Source organism: Schistocerca gregaria, chromosome 3 (assembly GCF_023897955.1).
Source record: "Schistocerca gregaria isolate iqSchGreg1 chromosome 3, iqSchGreg1.2, whole genome shotgun sequence".
In the NCBI taxonomy this organism is placed as follows: domain Eukaryota; kingdom Metazoa; phylum Arthropoda; class Insecta; order Orthoptera; family Acrididae; genus Schistocerca; species Schistocerca gregaria.
In genome coordinates this window covers 513,694,912-513,719,265 of record NC_064922.1, presented here as the reverse complement: position 1 = coordinate 513,719,265, position 24,354 = coordinate 513,694,912, and the positions used below count along the sequence as shown (strand labels likewise).

The 24,354-nt window shown below is 45.6% G+C and overlaps 1 protein-coding gene across 1 annotated transcript in view; it reads right to left on the bottom strand.

Annotated features, from left to right (window-relative positions):
- Positions 1-24,354, bottom strand: part of LOC126354033 (tRNA dimethylallyltransferase) — a 1,733,584-nt gene that overhangs the window by 1,486,574 nt on the left and 222,656 nt on the right. The window lies entirely within an intron of this gene.

The window sequence follows — 24,354 nt, the reverse complement described above, 5'->3', positions numbered from 1 at the left end:
AGATTCAAAGAAAAGCAGCGCATTTCGTTGCAGGTTCATTTAATAAGCACGAGAGCGTCACGCAGATGCTCAGCCAACTCCAGTGGCAGACGCCGCAAGAGAGGCGTTGTGCTTAACGCCGTGCTCTTCTGTTACAATTCCGAGAGTGTATGGCCTCAGAAGATTCGAACAATATATCCGTTGTCCCCTAAGCGCATCTCCTGAGGAGACCATGAAGGTAAAACTACAGAAATTGGAGCCCATACGAAGGCTCACCGGCGGTGAGAGTGGTACTCAAAGAATCTTCCGCCACACACCGTAAAGTTGCTTGCGGAGTGTAGATATCGATATAGTGGTTGTAGGGCCTAATAAACATAGCGATTCCTTCTGTTGAGTTGTTGACTTGTGCACTATCTGTTCACTGTAGCTGACTGAAATGCAACTCCTCAATAACTTAGGAGCATCGGCCAGTCGTGGGACACTACTAGCATAGCAGCTGGACATCGCTGGTCCCCCCCCCCCCCCCACGGTTTTTTAGAACTGAGAACTGGAGCACTCCAGGCACTAGCATGGTGGCCAAAACAAAAAAATTCCTTTTAAGCGTACATACGGCTTCATCATCTCCCAGTACCTACTGCAAGCTACATCCTTCTGAATCTGCTTAAGTATTCATCTCTTGGTCTCCCTCTACGATTTTTACCCTCCACGCTGCCCTCCAATACTAAACTGGTGAGATCTTGATGCCTCAAAACATGTCCTACCAACCGAACCCTTCTTCTAGTCAAGCTGTACCACAAACTCCTCCCCAATTCTATTCAATACCTTCTCATTATTTATGTGATCTACCCATCTAATGTTCAGCATTCATCTGTAGCACTACATTTCGAAAGCTTCTATTCTCTTGAAACTTCCTGGCAGATTAAAACTGTGTGCCCGACCGAGACTCGAACTCGGGACCTTTGCCTTTCGCGGGCAAGTGCTCTACCATCTGAGCTACCGAAGCACGACTCACGCCCGGTAGTCACAGCTTTACTTCTGCCAGTATCCGTCTCCTACCTTCCAAACTTCTATTCTCTTCTTGTCCAAACTATTTATCGTCTATGTTTTACTTCCATACCTGGCTACACTCCATACAAATACTTTCAGAAACGACTTCCTGACACTTAAATCTATACTCGATGTTAACAAATTTCTCTTCTTCAGAAATTTTTTCCTTGCCATTGTCAGTCTACATTTGATAACCTCTCTACTTCAACCATCATCAGTTATTTTGCTCCCCAAATAACGAAACTCTTTTAAGTGTCTCATTTCCTAATTTAATTTCTTCAGCATAACCCGACATCGAGAGCTGTATAAAACATTACTGCAAACGGGTATAGATATTTTACGAAATAGTGACGTTTGAAATAGACAGGAAATAGAAGCCGTATTTTCCGCCTATTGCGAGAGCTGAGCTTCACAACTTCGTCTATCTGTGCACGCTTCCAGGCCGACCCAGACGTCCATGTGACACAGTCCACGTCCACGTCCACGCCCACATGACACAGTCCACGCTCACGTGACACAGTCCACGTCCACGTGACACAGTCCACGTCCACGTGACACAGTCCACGTCCTTATCGTAGTCTTACGTCCACCTCCCTTTAAGCTCCGAACAGTACTTGATTCCCGCTTAGGAAGACTGACACCACGACAAGGAATCGAGACCATTTTTGCCTTGTCAGGTTATGAAACTTAAATGCGATTTGACGATCAGTAGTTGTATGAAATTTTATTCCAAATGATTCGCTGCATGCGAATTTATTGTCATTAGCAGCAACAGGAATACGTGTATTACCCAACTGCAACATGTGACAATTTGTGGCCGACCGGGACTAGAACCCGTAATAAGCGGGAAATCCAGGTTCTAGTCTGACACAAAGTTTCACGTGTTCGAGTCAGGTAATGCATCTCTACCCGCTGCAGCTGACGTCACGCAATTCGCATTCAGCGAATAGTTTGGAATAACAAAAACTTCTACTGTAACTTCTGCGAAAAGGGTAAGTACGCTAATCGAGGAGTCACATGATGCGGATCTGTGCTGATTCCCCTACTTATGGGTGCGATCACCCGCTAATGTTAGTACGATCCCATGGAAGAGATACTAGTAGAGTTTGAAGACAGTGGAGAGAAGTTTAAGGCAAGCGCCGAGGGAGAGAAAACCCTCCGTGTCAGTTGGGACGGGTAGTAGGGCTGCTGGCAGATTTCTGCCAGTAGCGACAATTCGTGGGTGGGTGTTAAGAAATAAGAGTAGAGAGGTTTTACCGTTGTAGCTGGATTCCGACACCTCCTGAGCCAGCTGCAGATTCAGCGTACCTGCAACACACAAAAGTCGTAGTCTTAGTGGTCAATTTGATCAGAAAATCTGCAGCTTGGTTGCGTGGAGTCGTATGGCATTGGTTTATGTTTCGTGCGTTAGGCTACCATGATTTTGCCGGTTAGCGGGCCGCATGAGCGCAGCTGGCGGTGCCAGCCAGGTTTGCTGTATACAGGGGTTCGCCGATGTCGTGTTGTTAATGTGCTTGGTTTACGCCTACCAGAGGAGGTGTATCTCCCCTGTGAAGAAGTGGTTCTGGGCGGATATGCGAATGCCAGCAGCCGGGGTAGAGGGAATCAGAGTGGTGTGTGTGCGAGGCTGGCGCCGCGTCGCTCCACTGGCTGCAGCGCGGGTGACTCAGGACGCCGGACCTGTTCCGCCGCCTAGGCCGTACCCCGCCGCCTTCCCTACATGGCACTGCCGGGCTCCACACATATATTCGCAGCCTGCGAGCGAGGCGGCGGCGGCGCCACGGGGAACCGCGTCCGCCGTGATTCATAGCGGACGCGCGACCCGCCACCAGTCGCCTGGGACCTTTCGCGGCTCTCCTCTCACGCGAAACATGGGCGCCATCCGAGACGAAATCTTGCGTCTCTTGCAATATTTCTGGCTTATTCAGCCATCATATTAGGCTCCAGGAAGCTATTCCCAGGGCAGTGGAGATGCGAGAAGCATAGAGACGAAGCAATGTGGGATGAGGTACCGGTGACACATGTTATATTCGGTACCATTCCCGTGAGAAAGACCGCCTGCATGATGCTGCTCCTCTGTGATTGGCTGCTGTGTTCGGTGGAAGCGCGCCAAAACGTTAAACTTTTGTTGCTATTATTAATTAAACCTGTCATCCAAATTATTTCAGTAGCCCAGTGGTTCTAGGCGCTACAGTCTGGAACCGCGCGACCGCTACGGTCGCAGGTTCGAATCCTGCCTCGGGCATGGATGTGTGTGATGTCCTTAGGTTAGTTAGGCTCAAGTAGTTCTAAGTTCTAGGGGACTGATGACCTCCGATGTTAAGTCCCACAGTGCTCAGAGCCATTTGAACCAAATTACTTCATTTTTTTAAATAAACATCTCTCAAAAGCCAGCTATCAAGCAGTCATTTGAAATTTATTAAAATCAAAGTATTACTAAAACAAAAGGCTCGCGATATTACTGCCGATGCACTTCGGTGAGATTCGGGTCACGCCTTGCTGGCTTGGCGCGCGAAGTGTCTAGGGCAGTCCGGCTCTCCAGTTGTGACCATTGGAGTAGACAGACATGTTGTCTGTTGCAGCAGTATTTGTTTCACGCAATTTTATTTACAACAGTTCCGACCGTCGCTAGGTACAGACATGTAGTCTGTAATAGTAGTATTTGATTCATGTAATTTTATTCTCCAGTTCTGACGGTTCCAGTAGACAGACAGGTTGTCTGTGGCAGGATGTATTTCATGTTATTTCAGCCAGATATAATGGCTGTGAAAAGATATGTTCAATACGTTGTAATCAAGAATAGTTTCTCGTGTCTATATCAATAAAAACGCGAGTGGCATCCCAAATGAGTTATAGTTTATTCGTAGTAGCAGTTCCTTGCGAAGTGAATTTCAGCCTAAAAAAAAAAAAAAACCAAAACCACGACCTGCGTGCTGTTTTCTGCGCTGGGGACATCATCATCATCATTAAGACAGCAAGTTAGTGAAGTGTACAAGTACTTATGTATTCCACACAGGGCAGTGGAAACAACTAGGCACCTCACGTGTACTGCATGGACAGTACAATTGACTACTGCCTCCACTTCATTGTAGTCTGGTTTCTGTACAAATTGTAGGTTGCTTTCTCTCCCTATATTTTATTGCTGCTACTTTCAGAATTCGTAAGTGTGTGTATTCCAATCAAACACTGTCAAAAACTTTCTCTAAATCTACAAAACCTGTAAAGGCAGGTTTGTATCTTTCTAACCTATCTTATAAGATATCGGTAACATGTAGAGTCATATTGCCTCGCGGGTTCGTAAATTTCTTCGGAACCAAAAGTGTTCTTCTCAAGCCGGCCTGGATGACCGAGCGGTTCTAGGAGCTACAGTCTGGACGCGCGCGACCGCTACGGTCGCATGTTCGAATCCTGCTTCGAGCATGGATATGTGTAACGTCCTTAGGTTAGTTAGGTTTAAGTAGTTCTAAGTTCTAGAGGACTGATGACCTCAGAAGTTAAGTCCCATAGTGATCAGAGCCATCTGTTCTTCCCCGAGGTCAGCACGAACCAGTCTTTCCACACCATCACCATTCTAACATAAATTCTGTTAAATGTACTACAAAGACATGTGGGAAAGGACATTGCAAATTAAAGACTTCCCTTGCCGTTTTATGGAGCATCTTTTCTCGACAAACTTTCCATAATCAATTTGATAACTACGAGGGGCAGTCAGTAAGTAATGTAACACATTTTTTTTCCCGGAAACAAATCTGTTTTATTCAGAATTGCTATACTCCATATTTTTCCCCACTCTTTTAGCTACAAAACCATATTTTTCAACATCATCTCCGTTCAATGCGACGCCCTTACACCACCTTATTGGAAGGATCTGTATGTCCGCATGGTACCACTCTATTGGTCGACGTCGGAGCCAATGACTTACTGCATCAATAAACTACCCGTCATTAACGTACTGCTTCCCGCGGAGTGCAACCTTCATTGGACCAAACAGATGAAATCTCTTTATTGTCTTCTGTTATGCGGCGTGGAACACAGAGGGCACACGCTGTAAGTACCCTAACTGGTGAATGAGTGTGTCAGCGTTACCAACACGGACGTCCAGTTGAGCACCGACGTGTTGGACTGAGATCCGTCCATCAGCTCGAATGAGTGTGACCGCACGTTCCAACATTGCAGGAGTCACAGAATGGGACCAGCTGGCAATCGGAACGTTTTGCAAGACTTTGTTGTTACGATGTCAGGTGCCTCGCCCAACGATTCACCGCGCTTTTGTTCACTGCCAGGTCACAGTCGTCATTCTGGAAGCGTCTATGAATATCTGCGATGCTCTGGTTTTCCACCGATGACAGCTGTCGGCTTGAAGGCACTTCCGATGCAGATCCCATGAATGCTGTGCATAGCGCCGCTACCTATCGGAACTTCATGAAACTACAGGGGCTGACGCGGGAATATTTCAGGATGTCCCACAATTAGGTCCGCAGTTTTTCAACCCGAAGCTGACCGAGAGAAAAAAATTTCTTGGATTACTTACTGACCGCCCCCGTCCACGAAACAGGTAATCGATTTCTTTTTGCAGCACGCGACGTCAAACAAAACACAAAGTATCAGCAGTTCACAAACGTGTCATCCGATAACAAGCTTTCGCGAACTGTTTGGAGCAGTTACAGGGAGCAACGCTCCAACTACGGGATACGGAGGCGCGTCGTTCCCGTGACCCCGCCTCTGTGCCACTACCTGCAGTTGGCCGCCATTGTGGCGAAAGCTTCTTTCGCGCACCCGTTGTGCATTGTTCCGCTTCCACAAGGGTGCAAGGGGTGCACAAGAAGCAGCAGCAGCAGCAGAACGCTCTCTTTGTCACTCAGCGTATGCCGGCGCACACTCATTAAAAGCTCACGCTGCAAAGCCCTCGTGCTGTTTTAGAAAATTAATACTTTCTGAAGACTCGCTTAAGCTCTCATTTCAACCAGCTGCGTGCATCTCAAACGCGTCGGTCAGGCTTCACAAAATATAAAGAGTAGGTCTGTCTTTATCTCCCGAAACGGCGTCGATGTGCAGCGAAGGTTTACGCTTACCAGAGGAAAAAATCCTCAACGGTGTGATTTAGGAAGTGCAGTTAGGAAACGCTTTTTGATTCAAATCTTCTGGCGTCCCCCAAAATAAAATAACCTTCACAATGGAAAGCAGCTCTGGTTACGAAAACATCCATCATGCAAATCTGAACTTCATCCGCCATGATATATGAGTGTCACGTAAAGGGTGACTGGAGTTGGGTCAGTATTTCAAGACTTTCGAAAAGTTTTGATTCGCTACCACGACCACAGATTTTTTTAAGTGCCTACGCTGTATCTAATCAGGCTTGAACAGGATCGAAAATATCCTCGCAGCAGATCGCATCAGGTTGTCTTGTATGGAGAATCAGCTATTGACTCTACTCTCCGACGCTTGTACATTAATGACTAGTTGTAATAATATACAATTACAACTCGAAAAAAATATCAGCCAGATGCAAAGACTGGCGCATATCTATCACACCGATTATGGAACATGTTGTGGGGACTGCAACTGATAACCGGAATATACATTCGGACACACTCAAAAACTACGTTTTTCATATTAGGTGCATTGTGCTGCCATCTACTGCCTCGTACTCCATATCAGCGACCTCAGTAGTCATTAGACATCGTGAGAGAGCAGAATGGGGCGCTCCGCGGAACTCACGTGGTCACGTGATTGTGTGTCGTTTGTGTCATACGTCTGTACGCGAGATTTACACACTCCTAAACATCCCTCGGTCCACTGTTTGTGTGAAATGTAAATGTGAAGGGACACATTCAGCACAAAAGCGTACAGGCCGACATCGTCTGTTGACTGACAGAGACCGCCGACAGTTGAAGAGGGTCGTAATGTGCAATACGCAGAATTCACACAGGAATTCCAAACTGCGTCAAGATCCACTGCAAGTACTATGAGAGTTAGGCAGAACGTGAGAAAACTTGGATTTCGTCATTGGATCTCGACGAATGCGAGCAGCAATGTCGCGATACGATAAACCCCAATCGCGATAAGCTACAATCCGACCTTTATCAAAGTCGGAAACGAGATGGTACGCATTTCTCCTCCTTACACGAGACATCACAACTACGTTTCACCAGGCAACGCCGGTCAACAGCTGTTTGTGTACGAGAAATCAGTTGGAAACTATCCTCATGACAGCACGCTGTAGGTGTCGCCACCGGCGCCAGCCTTGTGTGAATGATCTAAAAAGCATATCACAGCATCTTCTTCCTGTCGGTTAAATTTCGCGTCTGTAGCGCGTGAACTACTGACGGCTTTGGGAGAGCCAGTCATGACAAAACTTTACCATCTGGTGAGCAAGATGTATGAGACTGGCGAAATACCCTCAGACTACAAGAAGAATATTATAATCCAAATCCCAAAGAAAGCAGGTGTTGACAGATTTGAAAATTACCGAACTATCAGTTTAATAAGTCACAGCTGCAAAATACTAACGCGAATTCTTTACAGACGAATGGAAAAACTGGTAGAAGCCGACCTCCGGGAAGATCAGTTTGGATTCCGTAGAAATGTTGAAACACATGAGGCAATACTGACCTTACCACTTATCTTAGAAGAAAGATTAAGGAAAGAAAAACCTACGTTTCTAGCACTTGTAGTCTTAGAGAAAGTCTTTGACAATGTTGACTGGAATACTCTCTTTCAAATTCTGAAGGTGGCAGGGGTAAAATATAGGGAGCGAAAGGCTATTTACAATTTGTATAGAAACCAAATGGCAGTTATAAGAGTTGAGGGTCATGAAAGGGAAGAAGTGGTTGGGAAAGGAGCGAGACAGGGTTGTAGCCTCTCCCCGATGTTATTCAATCTGTATATTGAGCAAGCAGTGAAGAAAACAAAAGAAAAATTCGGAGTAGGTATTAAAATCCATGGACAAGAAATAAAAACTTTGAGGTTCGCCGATGACATTGTAATTCTGTCAGAGACAGCAAAGGACTTGGAAGAGCAGTTGAACGCAATGGATGGTATCTTGAAGGGAGGATATAAAATGAACATCAACAAAAGTAAAACAATGACAATGGAATGTAGTCGAATTAAGTCGGGTGATGTTGAGGGTATTAGATTAGGAAATGAGACACTTAAAGTAGTAAAGGAGTTTTCCTATTTGGGGAGCAAAATAACTGATGATTGTCGAAGTAGAGAGAGTATAAAATGCAGACTGACAATGGCAAGGAAAGCGTTTCTGAAGAAGAGAAATTCGTTAACATCGAGTATTGATTTAAGTGTTAGGAAGTCGTTTCTGAAAGTATTTATATGGAGTGTAGCCATGTATGGAAGTGAAACATGGACGATAAATAGTTTGGACAAGAAGAGAATAGAAGCTTTCGAAATGTGGTGCTACAGAAGAATGCTGAAGATTAGATGGGTAGATCACATAACTAATGATGAGGTATTGAATAGGATTGGGGAGAAGAGAAGTTTGTGGCATAACTTGACGAGAAGAAGGGATCGGTTGGTAGGACATGTTCTGAGGCATCGAGGGATCACCAATTTAGTATTGGAGGGCAGAGTGGAGGGTAAAAATCGTAGAGGGAGACCAAGAGATGAATACACTAAGCAGATTCAGAAGGATGTAGGTTGCAGTAGGTACTGAGAGGTGAAGAAGCTTGCACGGAATAGAGTAGCATGGAGAGCTGCATCAAACCAGTCTCAGGACTGAAGACCACAACAACGACAGCACGTCATCTCGTGGTGTAGCAATTTTAATGGCCAGTACTGTAGTAAACACGGGTTCTGACGGTCGAAACTATCCCGAAATGGCGCACGTGCAATAGAGTCGGTTTGAAAACGGTCTTACCCGTTTGTGATAGCTTAGCCTAAGCCGGAGCGACACTGGCGTCTGCCCTTAACGAGCGCTCAGCCGCTTTCCCGTCTGTCAGCCAGTGCCTCGAGACGTAAACCAGCTCCGGCGTGAGGTACGGTAGTGCCGGAGTCGGCCGTGAGGCGGCCTCCAGAGCGGGGCTGGCTGTGCTGTGGCGGCGCCGCACAGCACGCCGAGGCTGGCTGCCCGCCGGCGGAATGCGGCGGCAGCGACTGCGGACCGAGTTCAAGGCGGTGCATTCACCAGCGGCCGCGCGACCGCCCACCCACAACGCCGCGCCGCGACGCAAACAAACCGCCTTCGCGGGCGGCGGCGGTCCGCGGGTCTGGATCCCACACTCGCGGTGAAAGCCGCGCCCGCTTTCCTCGCCGCCCAGATGTGTTGGCGTGTCGACGCCGCCGACAGCTACGCGTCCCGGTCGTGACACGCCGGCTGCGAAACGCGCGCTCCACGACCGGCAGGCGGAAAGTGGAGCCATTTAAATGGGGGGACAGCGCTGCCGGAGCTGCAGTTTCCCCAGTTGCAGCCGAGCTCCTTACACACCCTGCATGTGGAGGTTGAGCCTTGAAACCACAAGCATTTCACTCCGCACCTTACTGACGTTCGTTAAGAGAAATACGGTTGTGTAGGATTCCTAACAATAATCGTGAGCACTCGTCTGGATAGCCGTACGTGTGAAAACATCGCTTCCGGGACGCAGACAGTTGGGCACACACATCCCGTCCCGGAGAGGAGGAGGGGGAGGGGGAAGGAGTAACGGGGCGACGACAGGAAAACCATCCAACCAACCCTTCAGTTAAACGTGCCAGATCCGCTTGATAACCATGTCGATCCTGCGCCAATGCGCGACAAAGGCACAAAGTAAAGAAGAACAAGAAATAGTATGAATAAAATGTTCTCGTGTTTCCAGCCGCGTCAATTTCTTAAAGCGACATGAGCTTTCGGCCAACCACTCCTTGGCCATTGTGAAGTGATATGACTGCCAGTGGGCTGTTGGTGCGCCCTTATATACGCTTGCTGCCGGCTGTGACGTCACTGGTGCCCGTGATATTGCCATATATGTGGATGCTTTGAATCGGCGTTCGATGTGCCCTCTTCAACCGCGCCATCGCTGGATCCCATGCAGCGCTGAGCTGCAAGCCACCGTCTCTATTCAGGGTGTTTGCGGTAATTTTTATTTCAATAGCTTCCTTTATCAAACTGTCCCAGAAGCCGTTAGTGCGAGCCACGACAGAGGTATCCTCATATTTTATGTGGTGACCGTTTCCTAACGCATGGCCAGCTAACGCAGATTTCTCTATATAGCGTAGGCGATAATACCTCTCATGTTCTTTCCTGCGTTGTTCCACAGTGTGCACTGTTTGTCCGATGTACTTCTGGCCACACTCGCAAGGTAATTCGTAGACTCCAGGTGTTCTGAGACCTACTGCGTCTTTAACTGGTCTCACTAATTGACGGATTTTCGTTGGAGGCCTGAAGATTGACTTGATCTTGTGTCTCTTCGGCAAGCGGTTTATCTTGCCCGACACAGAGCCACAGAATGGCAGCAAAGCAAGTTTCTTTTCCTCCTCTTCGTTGGTGGTCTTAATCTGATATTTCCCAGAAATCACTTCTTTCACTTGATGGGCGCTGTAGCCGTTATTCCTGAAAAGCTTGCGTAGGTGGCTCAGTTCACGGGGCAAGTTATCGTCGTCTGATATTACTCTTTTACGATGCAAGACCGTGTAATACTGTGCGCTTCTGTGTTGGATGATGATGGCTGGTGGAGTGCAGGTACAGGTCTACGTGGGTGGGTTTTCTGTAGACGCTGTGGCCGAGGCTCCCATTTCGTTTACGGTGTACAACGGCCAGTATTACGACCACACAGACGGCGACGCAATGCGTAACCCGTTGGCTCCAGCTGTTGCAAACCTCTTCATGGAGAATTTTGAGGATATTGTCATAGATACTGCGCCATTCAAGCCGAATTGTTCCTTTCGATATGTTGACGACACGTTCGTCATTTGGCCACACGGACGCGAGAAACTAGACGAGTTTTTGGAACACCTCAATGGCATCAACAGTAATATCCAGTTCACCATGGAAGTGGAAAAAGATAATCCATTGCACTTCCTTGACGTCCTTGTCCACCGTAAATGAAATGGGTGCCTCAGAACCAAAGCGACAGGCATCATTGGTGCCGACGTGAGCAACTACTTGCACACGACTGCACCCCGTACGCTCGATAGCCGCAGTTGGATTTCTTTCCAGCCCTGTACGCTATTTCCCTAAAGGGCTCCATCACCCGCCTAACGTTGGAGCTCCCAATAACCAGCAAGCCTTTGCCCCTGTGTGCCTGCTCGGGCCCTGCTGAAGGAGCGGCCACCTGCCCACTGATAAGATGAACTGGCGAGGCCAACCCCCACAATGGCCCTCCGCCTCGAGCGACGCGAACGCGTTGCAGTCCGCCACTCACCCTGAGGTGAGGGCGGCCCCAACGCGCCGGGAACACTAGAAGGTGCGCCGGCGCCGCAGCAAGCGACACCTAGATGTCTCAAGCGACGCGCCAAACTCTCTGCCGACGCTGCACCTCAAGGCAGCAGCCTGAAGGCGGCTGACCGTGGCCAACAGCACGCTCAGCTACTCGCGATCCGCGGCCAGTTTCTCCTGCGGCCGCACACAGCACGCACACACCCCCTCCTCCTACTGCTAATATCTAACGATTCCGCGAAGTTATACTCTACACCTATCAATAAGCAATATTACTCCTCTCAATACGAGAATACGCACGGATTTTATGTAATTAAATATGCAAGCGCACAAACACTCGGAAAGAAATTAAGAATCAAACTACAAAACAAATATGAAAGCTAAATATGCGACTCGCTACTGCACTGCTGCTGCACTGATACTTCACCAGCGGCTGCTCAAGGATGGGCGCTGATTGGAGAAGCAGTGATACAAAAGATTAAATGAAGAAGTTCTTTATTATTTCAAAAAAATGGTTCAAATATCTCTAAGCACTATGGGATTTAACATCTGAGGTCACCAGTCCCCGAGACTTAGAACTACTTAAACCTAACTAACCGAAAGACATCACACACATCCATGCCCGAGGCAGGATTCGAACCTGCAACCGTAGGTGCAGCGCGGTTTCCGACTGCAGCGCCTAGAACCGCTCGGCCACAGCGGCCGGCTCCTTAATACCTCCTCACACTACTTTCCTCATCAACATCCTGTTTTCCTTCAGATATTTTGATTCTATGCGCATGATGGCAAATTTTATAGGCTTGTCTAAATTATTTTGGTAACACAAATTTTGTTGTAGATTGACAATATACTTCAGGTAACTAGTAAAAGTGTTCTAAACTGTTGCTGTTGTGGTCTTCAGTCCTGAGACTGGTTTGATGGAGCTCTCCATGCTACTCTATCCTGTGCAAGCTGCTTCATCTCCCAGTACTTACTGCATCCACATCCTTCTGAATCTGCTTAGTGTATTCACCTCCTTGGTCTCTCTCTACGATTTTTACCCTCCACGCTGCCCACCAATGCTAAATTTGTGATCCCTTGATGAACCAGAACGTGTCCTACCAACCGATCCCTACTTCTTGTCAAGTTAAGCCACAAACTCCTCTTCTCCACAATTCTATTCAATACCTCCTCGTTAGTTATGTGATCTACCCATCTAATAATCTGCATTCTTCTGTAGCACCACATTTCGAAAGCTTCTATTCTCTTCTTGTCCAAACTATTTATCGTCCATTTTTCACTTCCATACATGGCAACACTCCATACAAATACTTTCAGAAATGACTTCCTGACACTTAAACCTATACTCAATGTTAACAAATTTCTCTTCTACAGAAACGCTTTTCTTGCCATTGCCAGTCTACATTTTATATCCTCTCTACTTCGACCATAATCAGTTATTTTGGTCTCCAAATAGCAAAACTCCTTTACTACCTTAAGTGTCTCATTTCCTAATCTAATTCCCGCAGCATCACCCGACTTAATTCGAATATATTGCATTATCCTCGTTTTGCTTTTGTTGATGATCATCTTATATCCTCCTTTCAAGGCACTGTCCATTCCTTTCAACTGCTCTTCCAAACCCTTTGCTGTCCCTGACAGAATTACAATGTCATCGGCGAACCGCAAAGTTTTTATTTCTTCTCCATGGATTTTAATACCTACTCCGAATTTTTCTTTTGTTTCCTTTATTGCTTGCTCAGTATACAGATTGAATAACATCGAGGATAGGCTACAACCCTGTCTCACTCCCTTCACAACCACTGCTTCCCTTTCCTGCCCCTCAACTCTTCTAACTGCCATGTGGTTGGTGTACAAATTGTAAATAGCCTTTCGCTCCCTGTATTATACCCCTGCCATCTTTAGAATTTTGAAAGAGAGTATTCCAGTCACCATTGTCAAAAGCTATCTCTAAGTCTACAAATGCTAGAAACGTAGGTTTGCCTTTCCTTAATCTTTCTTCTAAGATAAGTGGTATGGTCAGTATTGCCTCACATGTTCCAACATTTCTACGGAATCCAAACTGACCTTCCCCGAGGGTGGCTTCTACCAGTTTTTCCATTCGTTTGTGAAGAATTCGCGTTATTATTTTGCAGCTGTGAGTTATTAAACTGATAGTTCGGTTTTAAACTACAACGTAGAAAATGCCCAAACATTACAACTACTGGAAATTATCTGATTTGAAGAAAAATGATCGTTCGTTTAGTGGCTGCAATGTATCCACTGGTATGCAGCTTATTATTACTGATCTATGTGTAACAGTATAGCATGTTTCCTTCTTTTTTTTCCTTTTTTTAAAAAAAAACCTGTGCCACTTCCCTCTTTAGCGAGACAAGTCAATGTGTGCATGTCACTTATAGCAGTGATAATAGTATATGACCTTCAATCATCGATTCTTGTGATCAGATCCTTGTATGAAAGAGAGAAAATTTATTTATTTATTTTGAAAGTGAAATTAACAGAGGATAATGAGATCCTTTTGCTTTTGATAGTCCAAGCTTTCTATACTGAAGAGCCAAAGAAACCGGTACACCTGTCCAATATCGTGTACAGCCCCCGCCAGCACGCAGAAGTGCCTTAACACGACGTATCATGGACTCGACTGATGTCTGACGTAGTGCTGCAGGGAACTGAGACTATGAGTCCTGCAGGTCTGTCCACAAATCCGTAAAAATACGAGGGGGTGGAAATTTCTTCAGAGCAGCATATCGCAAGGCATCCTAGATATGCTAAATGATGTTCATGTCTTGGGAGATTGGTGGCCAGAGGAAGCGTTTAAGCTCAGAAGAGTGTTCCTGGAGCAATTCTGGATGCGCGGGGTGTCGCATTTCCCTGCTGGAGCTGCCCAAATCCGTCCGAATGCACACGAGACATGAATAGATTCATGTGATCAAATAGGATGCTTACGTACGTGTCGCCTGTCAGCGTCGTATCTAGTCATATCAGGTGCCCCTTTCACTCCAACTGCACGCGCCCTACACCATTACACAGCCTCCACCAGCTTCAACAGTATCCTACTGACATGCAGGTTCCATGGATTCTTGAGGTTGTCTCCACACCCGTACACGTCCATCCGCTCCATAAAATTTGAAACGAGACTCGTTCGACCAGGCAACATGTTTCCAGTCACCAACAGTCCAATGTCGCTATAAACGGACCCAGGCGAGGCGTAAACCTTTGTGTCGTCCCGTCATCATGGGTACATGAGTGGGCCTTCGGCTCCCCGAAAGCCCATATCGATGTGTCGTTGAATGGTTCGCACGTTGACACTTGTTGATGGCCCAGCATTGAAATCTGCTACAATCTGCGGAAGGTTTGCACCTGTGTCACGTTGAATGATTCTCTTCAGTCGTCGTTGGTCCCGTTCTTGCAGGATCTTTTTCCGGCCGCAACGATGTCGGAGATTTGATGTTTTACCCGATTCCTAATATGCACGGTACGCTGTGTAAGTAGGCTGTTCAGGTTCTTTTATTGGTAACGCCACTTAGCGCTCTGTATGAAAATCACTGGCTGTGCTGTGTGCAGTCTGTGGCTGGTTTGCATTGTTGTTGGCTATTGTAGTGTTGGGCAGCTGGATGTTAACAGCGCGTAGCGTTGCGCAGTGGGAGGTGAGCCGCCAGCAGTGGTGGATGTGGGGAAGTGAGATGGCGGATTTTTGAGAGCGGGTGATCTGGACGTGTGTCCATCAGAAACAGTACATTTGTAAGAAGGGATGTCATAAACTGCTATATATATGACGACTTTTGAACACTATTAAGGTAAATACATTGTTTGTTCTCTATCAAAATCTTTCATTTGCTAACAATGCCTAACAGTAGTTAGTGCTTTCAGTAGTTAGAATCTTTTATTTAACTGGCAGTATTGGCGCTCGCTGTATTGCAGTAGTATGAGTAACGAAGATTTTTGTGAGGTTAGTGATTTGTGAAAGGTATAGGTTAATGTTAATGAGGGCCATTCTTTTGTATGGATTATTAAAAGTCAGATTGCGTTGTGCTAAAAAATATTGTGTGTCAGTTTAAGCACAGTCATATATAATTTTTCTAAGGGGACGTTTCAACTGAAGCCTTCTTAAACAAAATGATTACTTATGCAGACAAAACTGTTACCTCCTTGAGCCCCTGGTTCTCGATGTACGCGATTTGTTCGTGACTGACGCTAGCACTCAATGTGTTAAAAAAGTTCCCGGGCTTGAGAGCTTCAATGGTAGGGATGTGATAGCTAATCGTGCCTTACAGGTTGGGGAGGTATACGTATAATAGAGACATAAGTAAATCGTATTTTACATCTAGATTGCCATTCGTATTAAGGACCAGGAATCATCGCAAAATTAGTGAACAGGAAGGAGATACAGAAGACATTCGCGCATGGCTGTATACAAGGCTATCGACGACTTGGAGATTACAACAGCTGACGCTGTTGGTGCCCAAGTTATTTTGTGGATGTGTAGTGAATTTTATCTTTACCAAAATTGATGCTGCGCAGTGTGGTAATGATTGGTTAACTTAATGCAGTAGTGCGGCATAATGGTGGTGAGGTTAAAAATATTCTCAGACTTGAGAGCTTTAATAGTAGGGATGTGATAGCTTATCATACTACCTCGAAGATGCTGTGTCCCATCGTTCGTGCGCCGATCATGGCATCACGTTCAAACTTACTTATATCTTGATAACCCGCCACTGCAGCTGCAGTAACCGATCTAACAACTGCGCCAGACACTTGCTGACTTATACAAGTGTAGCTCCTGCCGTATTCTGCTTGTTTACATATCTCTGAATTTGAATACGTAAGACTATACCAGCTTCTTTGGTGCTTCAGTGTACATTCGCAAAATTTGTCTCGTAATTCCAGTAACTGAGGACAGAGAGTACAGTACTCGCCTCGTTCTCTTCTAGACAGATATAGCTCATTTGCATACGTTTGGCAGCTTTTTAAAAGCCGCATTGCAGCACTCGTCCCAAGCACACAGGCATCATGGTATCTATCACATCGTTGGAAGTTAAAATCTAACCTACTTCATACAGAGAAAAGATTTTAAAGTAACCTGATCTAACCTCCTTGACTCCACCAACAACTAAAGGTGGAGATAGGACACACCGTGACCAAGCAGTCGGCCGATGTTATCGGGCGACCTATAACCACGGCGGCTGAAGACCACTAGCGGTTCAGGCGCTCAGTCCAGAACCGCGGGGCTGCTACGGTCGCAGGTTCGAATCCTGCCCCGGGCATGGATGTGTGTGATGTCCTTTTGGTTAGTTCGGTTTAAGTAGTTCTAAGTTCTAGGGGACTGATGACCACAGATGTTAAGTCCCATAGTGCTCAGAGCCATTTGAACCATTTTTGAAGCTGAAGACCACTGTCAGCGCCACTGTGAAAGCAGCAGTAAACGGAAAATGAAATGAAATGTGTGTGAAATCTTATGGGACTTAACTGCTAAGCTACATCAGTCCCTAAGCTTACACACTACTTAACCTAAAGTATTCTAAGGACAAACACACACACACACACACACACACACACACACACACACACACACACACACACACACCCGAGGGAGGACTCCAACCTCCGCCGGGATCAGCCGCACAGTCCACGACTGCAGCGCCTCAGACAGCTCGGCTAATCCCGGGCGCGGCCATTAAACGGAAATCACGTCGAAGCGACGTGTACTTGCCCAGAACATTCGGCTGCTGTTGAGTTTCGTGATTGCATCGTGTTTCACAGGAGTACGGTGTGCGAGTGGATCCTCGGAAACCGCGAAATGTTGGGAAAAAAAAAGTTGGGATTTTAATTGTGGCAACTTCTTTATTTACAAGTTATACAAAACAAAGTTCATTTCTGGAGCAGAGCCTGAAACCAGCTTAGAGAAACGAGCGGCGAGACTTCATGGAGGAATCGCCAATCATTTTGAAGGACACTGCTCGAGCGTATACGGCGCAAGCTGTGACTGATTTTTCCGATCGATGGAGCTGGGAAGTGCTGTGTGATCCCCGGACATAACTCCTCGTGACTTCAACTTGATTCCTGAACTGAAGGAAGCACTTTACGGCGTTTGCTTCATGAGACTCCAGCACTTCCGACTCCTCTGACATTTACATCAACGACGAAACAAATGAACAATAATGACATTTGGCGCATTTGGACCGAAATTTGATACAAGTGGGTATAAGGGAAAAAATAAGTTGGATTGCACAGAATAGTGGGGACTGAGGCTGTGGGAAAGCATGACACAAGGAGACAGTGTATGTCTCATTGGCAGAGAGATATACTGTAAATCAATGGCAGAGAAAGGAGACAGTAGAAGACAGCGGCAGTGAGAGGTAGATGCTGAGTATGAAGGCTTAACTACAAAGAAAGACTGAGTAAAAGGATTTAGAACGTTCTATATTGAAAGCGCGCGACTATTTTCGCATGCCAAAATTTTTGGTGAGGAAGGCGGAATGAGGCAGTTTGTTCTACACTCTTCTGTCAGAGTCTTTCAAGGAAGAGCATATTCGCTCCGACAGCAACAATTTTCCTCTGTTTAAGTATGACAGAATTTTTAGTATGGAAGGTACTGGGATACGCAATGAAAGCATAAAACTTGTAAATAAACACTAAGGAGATTTTCGAGTTTCCTAACAAGGTTTCTACGCATTTCTGCTGCCGCTACCGTGAGATTGAACGACCTTCACTAAAACTTCCGGGAAGGTCCTGTATCACGTACTTGCGAAATAACTGCTGCTCTCAGGACATCCGCAACGGGCCTGTGAACACTTCCTTACTGGCCTCTACATCCTCGTTCGAGTTCCTTCTACGAGCAGAGATAATACACAACTTCGATAGCCAAGGCTACTGCAGTCTGAAAAAGGAGAACCGACCTCTTTAGTTGTGCGGTCATGCTGATGTCTTCGATTATAGTCCAGTGCTGGTTGCGCATGACGAACGCCAATACCTTTCGCAACATACGTTTGATGCATAGGCAGTTCATGAGAAACAATGGCTACATCCTTGGAATAGTATACTAGTAAACAATCTGGATGAAGTATACAAGTGATGTTGTCGCATTATTCAAAATCATAAAGCTATTCTCCGTATATAGAACCTCTTTCAATAGTGTTTCCTCATTTGTTACTTGGTGCGAAAGCAAAGTCAATAGACGTCACTCCGAGGTCACTCTAATGTCCAGAAACACTCTCTCTTGCTGTGAGGTTTAGTACATTAGTAGGTAAATCTGAGATCGTCCGCCATGCCGACCTCAAAGCTCCCAATAAGACTCAGACACTGTACTCGCTGAAGTAAAGTGTTCGGTATGTAGATGGACAGAGCTGAAATTTCGCTCTGGGCAATATGACTTATTCACATTTACATCTTCCATTCTTTACTCACGAGAGCAAGGTGGGCTATTGTAGAATTTTGCTATTGCTGGTGTGCTTTCGTGTATTCAGCCGAGATGTAAAAAACGTACAAATTGTTCTTAGCAACCAAATGTCCCTGTAGACTGCAAGTTCGTCTGATGGATTCGCAACCGGAAATAATTGGGAGAGGATATACATTTCCGGGATTCGCTTGACGACCAAGGTAAACCTCTCAAAAATATGATCGCACCGGGGAACTAGAATTATCCTTAATGGCCAATATAGCCACAGAGAAAAAGTAAAAAGATTGTGTGTGTGTGTGTGTGTGTGTGTGTGTGTGTGTGTGTGTGTGTGTGTGTGTGTGTGTGTGTGTGTCAACGTGCGCGCACGACAACGAGAGAGAGAGAGAGAGAGAGAGAGAGAGAGAGAGAGAGAGAGAGAGAGAGAGAGAGAGAAACGGCCAGCGCGCGATCCACAGATCATTTCTCTAAACTGCCCATTAAAATTGCTACACCAAGAAGAAATGCAGATGATAAACGTTGGGTGCATAGATCCTGAGATATCAGTACGCAGAACAACCACCTCTGACCGTAATTACGGCCCTGTTGAGCCTGGGCATTGAGTCAAACAGAGCTTGGATGGCGTGTACAGGTACAGCTGCCCATGCAGCTTCAACACGATACCACAGTTTATCAAGAGTAGTGACTGGCGTATTATGACGAGCCAGTTGCTCGGCCACCATTGACCAGGCATTTTCAGTTGGTGAGAGATCTGGAGGGCAACAGTCGAACATTTTCTGTATACAGAAAGGCCCGTACAGGACCTGTAACATGCGGTCGTGCATTATCCTGCCGAAATGTAGGGTTCCGCAGTGATGGAATTAAGGGTAGAGCCACGAGTCGTGAGACATCTTAAATGTAACGTCCACTGTTCAAAGTGCCGCCAACGCGAACAAGAGGTGGCCGAGACGTGTAACCAATGGCACCCCAAACCATCACGCCGGGTGATAGTTCAGCATGGCGATGACGAATACACGCTTCCAATGTGCGTTCACCGCGATGTCGCCAAACATGGATGAGACTATCATGATGCTGTAAAGATAACCTCGATTCATCCGAAAAAATGACGTTTTGCCATTCGTGCACCCAGATTCGTCGTTGAGTACAACATCGCAGGCGCTCCTGTCTGTCATGTAGAGTCAAGGGTAACCGCAACCATTGTCTCCGAGCTGATGGTCCATGCTGCTGCAAACGTCGTCGAACTGTGTCTTACAAACGTCCCCATCTGTTGACTCAGGGATCGAGACGTGGCTGCACGATACGTTACAGCCATGCGGATAAGATTCCTGTCATCTCTACCGCTAGTGATACGAGGCCGTTGGGATCCAGCACGACGTTCCGTATTACCCTCCTGAACCCACCGATTCCATATTCTGCTAACAGTAATTGGATCTCGACCAACGCGAGCAGCAATGTAGCGATACGATAAACCGCAATCGCGATAGGCTACAATCCGACCTTTATCAAAGTCGGAAACGTGATTGTACGCATTTCTCCTCCTTACACGAGGCATCACAACAACGTTTCACCAGGTAACGCCGGTCAACTGCTGTTTGTGTGTGAGAAATCGGTTGGAAACTTTCATCATGTTAGCACGTTGTAGGTGTCGCCACCGACGCCAGCCTTGTGTGAATGCTCTGAGAAGCTTATCATTTGCATATCACAGCATCTTCTTCCTGTTGGTTAAATGTCACGTCTGTAGCATGTCATCTTCGTGGTGTAGCAATTTTAATGGCCAGTAGTGTAGTACGTATTTAACACTGTTTCCACTGACATAAGGTATCTTCGCACTTTAATGATTTTGCAGCGAAGTTTTAACGAAACAGATCTTTGTAGGAAGGACTAAAACGATAACCCTCATACACTGATCGTGATAACTGTATCAACACTTACAATTTTTATACTCTCAGTTGGGATACTTGAACTCTGGTTGTGTGAAATAACCACGTGAGCAGCAAAGTCGTCTGGCTTGAATTATTTGTCTTCAGAAAACTACGAGTCTTAAGAAGGGGGCGGTATTAGGGATTAACATGCCTTCGAGGACAAGATACGGAACACAGGCTGGCATTGAGAAGGGTACGGGAGGAAAGCGGCCGCGTCGTTTCCGAAGGATCAAGGCCAGATATTTGCCTTGCGCTATTCAGGGAAACCACAGAAAATCTAAATATGGGTGGCCGGACGGGGATTTCAAACCAAGTTGTTTCGGGCACCGGGGTCTTCCCTCTGCGACACTTCGTTCGGTCGAGTTTCACGGATGTCAGAGTTGCATCTTCTGGTACTGTCACGCGCATCATTACTCGATGGCGTTTAATACTGACAAAGTACGAAGTATTCGTGTTATCATCCTCAGACATAAAGTCTCAGTTCCACTGCTGCTAGGAATGAGGTTGAAACAACTGATAAAAGCGACAAGACTGCCAGAACGAGTTGCTTCGGGAAAGTTTCGAACAGACTGTCTCCGAATACCATACAACGTGATCCACTTCGGAGATATGCCTAAATCGATACTTTACGAAAAGCTGTTCCGTGGTGCAGAGTTTCTCAGAAGTACACCCATTTCACGAGAGTGTACCATCAACATGAACGAACAGAAACTCATTTTACAACAATGTATCTTTTACATGGCTGTACATAAAACTTCAGTGTATGTTTTTGCAATTACGTTTCGCAATTTTCAGTTACCTCTTAAAACTTTTCAATGTGCGGTAATCAACATTGTCCCGCACTTAACGAGAGCAAGTTTGGAGTTACTGCTGTCACATGGCGTCGCGGTTCACCCTAAGTCAACGCATTATTGTGGCCAACATAGACACAAAGCCCATGCCTACTACAGTGGTACAAGTTTATATGCCAACTAGCTCTGCAGATGATGAAGCAATTCATGAAAAGTATAATGAGATAAAAGAAATTATTCAGGTAGTGAAGGGAGACGAAAATTTAATAGTCATTGGTGACTGGAATTCGTCAGTAGGAAAAGGGAGAGAAGGAAACATAGTGGGTGAATATGGATTGGGGCTAAGAAATGAAAGAGGAAGCCGTCTGGTAGAATTTTGCACAGAGCATAACTTAATCATAGCTAACACTTGGTTCAAGAATCATAAAAGAAGGTTGTATACATGGAAGAATCCTGGAGATACTAAAAGGTATCAGATAGATTATATAATGGTAAGACAGAGATTTAGGAATCAGGTTTTAAATTGTAGGACATTTCCAGGGGCAGATGTGGACTCTGACCACAATCTATTGGTTATGACCTGTAGGTTAAACTGAAGAAACTGCAAAAAGGTGGGAATTTAAGGACATGGGATCTGGATAAGCTGAAAGAACCAGAGGTTGTACAGAGTTTCAAGGAGAGCATAAGGGAACAATTGTCAGGAATAGGGGAAAGAAACACAGTAGAAGAAGAATGGGTAGCTCTGAGGGATGAAGTAGTGAAGGCAGCAGTGGATAAAGTAGGTAAAAAGACGAGGGCTGCTAGAAATCCTTGGGTAACAGAAGAAATATTGAATTTAATTGATGAAAGGAGAAAATATAAAAATGCAGTAAATGAAGCAGGCAAAAAGGAATACAAACGTCTCAAAAATGAGATCGACAGGAAGTGCAAAATGGCTAAGCAGGGATGGCTAGAGGACAGATGTAAGGATGTAGAAGCTTATCTCACTAGGGGTAAGATAGATACTGCCTACAGGAAAATTAATGCGACCTTTGGAGAGAAGAGAACCACTTGTATGAATATCAAGAGCTCAGATGGCAACCCAGTTCTAAGCAAAGAAGGGAAGGCAGAAAGGTGGAATGAGTATATAGAGGGTTTATACAAGGGCGATGTACTTGAGGACAATATTATGGAAATGGAAGAGAATGTAGATGAAGACGAAATGGGAGATAAGATGCTGCGTGAAGAGTTTAACAGAGCACTGAAAGACCTGAGTCGAAACGAGGCCCCGGGAGTAGACAACATTCCATTAGAACTACTGACCGCATTGGGAGAGCCAATCATGACAAAACTCTACCAGTTGGTGAGCAAGATGTATGAGACAGGCGAAATACCCTCAGACTTCAAGAAGAATATAATAATTCCAATCCCAAAAAAGCAGGTGCTGACAGATGTGAAAATTACCGAGCTATCAGTTTAATAAGTCACAGCTGCAAAATACTAACGCGAATTCTTTACAGACGAATGGAGAAACTGGTAGATGCGAACCTCGGGGAAGATCAGTTCGGACGCCGTAGAAATGTTGGAACACGTGAGGCAATACTGACCTTACCACTTATCTTAGAAGAAAGATTAAGAAACGGCAAACCTACGTTTCTAGCATTTGTAGACTTGGAGAAAGCGTTTGACAATGTTGACTGGAATACTCTCTTTCAAATTCTGAAGGTGGCAGGGGTAAAATACAGGAAGCGAAAGGCTATTTACAAATTGTACAGAAACCAAATGTCAGTCACAAGAGTCGAGGAGAATGAAAGGGAAGCAGTGGTTGGGAAATGAGTGAGACAGGGTTGTAGCCTCTCCCCGATGTTATTCAATCTGCATATTGAGCAAGCAGTAAAGGAAACGAAAGAAAAATTCGGAGTAGGTATTAAAATTCATGGAGAAGAAGTAAATACTTTGAGGTTCGCCGATGACATTGTAATTCTGTCAGAGACAGCAAAGGACTTGGAAGAGCAGTTGAACGGAATGAACAGTGTCTTGAAAGGAGGATATAAGATGAACATCAACAAAAACAAAACGAGGATAATGGAATGTAGTCAAATTAAATCGGGTGATGCTGAGGGAATTAGATTAGGAAATGAGACACTTAAAGTAGTAAAGGAGTTTTGCTATTTAGGAAGTAAAATAACTGATGATGGTCGAAGTAGAGAGGATATAAAATGTAGACTGACAGTGGCAAGGAAAGCGTTTCTGAAGAAGAGAAATTTGTTAACATCGAATATAGACTTAAGTGTCAGGAAGTCATTTCTGAAAATATTTGTTTGGAGTGTAGCCATGTATGGAAGTGAAACATGGACGATAACTAGTTTGGACAAGAAGAGAATAGAAGCTTTCGAAATGTGGTGCTACAGAAAAATGCTGAAGATAAGGTGGATAGATCACGTAACTAATGAGGAGGTATTGAATAGGATTGGGGAGAAGAGAAGTTTGTGGCACAACTTGACCAGCAGAAGGGATCGGTTGGTAGGACATATCCTGAGGCTTCAAGGGATCACAAATTTAGCATTGGAGGGCAGCGTGGAGGGTAAAAATCGTAGAGGGAGACCAAGAGATCAATACACTAAGCAGATTCAGAAGGATGTAGGTTGCAGTAAGTACTGGGAGATGAAGAAGCTTGCACAGGACAGAGTAGCATGGAGAGCTGCATCAAACCAGTCTCAGGACTGAAGACAACAACAACAACAACAACAACAACAACCATTTTGTCATCTGTGCGACAATCTAGAGAAGGAACTACAGTGCAGTCTTCCTCTGTGAAACACTTTTGGAAAAAGACATTTAGTATTTCGGCCTTATGTCTGTCATCCTCTGTTTCAGTAC